Here is a 1,366-nt window from a genome sequence, read left to right as displayed (position 1 = left end):
GTTTCACTATGCTGGCTAGGCTGGTCTCCAGCTCCTGACCTTAAGTGATCTGCCCACCTCAGCCTCCCAAAGTGCTGGGATTACAGGCATGAGTCACTATACCCAGCCTATCTACACGTATTTTTAAAACTGCTTTTTAAATCTTAACATTATACTATGGGCATCTTTTCACATAGTAAATGCAAATTTTCCTCATGTTTACAACAGTGCAGTAAGAGGCGCAGTAGAACCTAGGAATTAAGAGCATGGACTACTTGGGTTGGATACTAACTTGTGCACCTTGGGTTGTGTGTGAACTTGGACAAATGACTTCCCCTCTCTGTCTTAATTTCTCTATCTATAAAATGTATTCTGATAAAATGCTTGTAGTAACATATGAAAAATGCTCAACATCAGTAATCCTCAAAGAAACGCAAGTTAAAATCACAGTGAGATATCATTTTTTACCAGTCAGATTGGCTAGTATTAAAAAGTAAGAAGATAACAGATGTTGAGGATATAAAGAAAAAGGAATGCTTATACACTGTTGGTGGGAATGTAAATTAGTACGACTTTCATGGAAAACAGTATGGAGATTTCTCAAAGAACTAAAATTAGAACTATCATTTGATCCAGCAATCCCACTACTGGGTATCTACCCAAAGGAAAAGAAATCATTATATCAAAAAGATACCTGCATTTGTTTGTTTATCACAGCACTATTCAAAATAGCAAAGATATGGAATTGACCTAAGTATCCACTAGTGGCTGATAGGATAAAGAAAATGTGGTGTATATATACAACGGAATACTATTCAGTCATAAAAAAAGAATAAAATGTTTTTTGCAGCAACATGGATGGAACCGGAGGCCATTATCTTAAGGGAAACAACTCAGAAAGTCAAATACCGCATGTTCTCACTTATAAGTGGGAGCTGAGTCATGTGTACACATCGACCTAGAGTGTGCAATGGTAAACATGGGGGACTGGGAAAAGTGGGAGGGTGGAGGAGGGTGGGTGATGAGAAGTTACTTGAGTCCAATCCACACTCTTTAGGTGATGGATGCACTGAAAGCCCAGACTTCACCAGTATGTAATATATCCACGTAATAAAACTACACTTGTACCCCTGAAATTTATAGAAATAGGCCGGGCGTGGTGGCTCATACCTGTAATCCCAGCATTTTGGGAGGCTGAGGCGGACGGATCACCTGAGGTGAGGAGTTCGAGACCAGCCTGGCCAACATGGTGAAACCCTGTCTCTGCTAAAAAATACAAAAATTAGCCAGGCATGGTGGTGCATGCCTGTGGTCCCAGTTACTGGGGAGGCTGAGGCAAGAGAATAGCTTGAACCTGGGAGGCGAAGGTTGCAGGTGAGCCGAGATC

Source organism: Mandrillus leucophaeus, unplaced genomic scaffold (genome assembly GCF_000951045.1).
Source record: "Mandrillus leucophaeus isolate KB7577 unplaced genomic scaffold, Mleu.le_1.0 Scaffold569, whole genome shotgun sequence".
In the NCBI taxonomy this organism is placed as follows: Eukaryota; Metazoa; Chordata; class Mammalia; order Primates; family Cercopithecidae; genus Mandrillus; species Mandrillus leucophaeus.
This window is presented reverse-complemented; position numbering follows the sequence as displayed.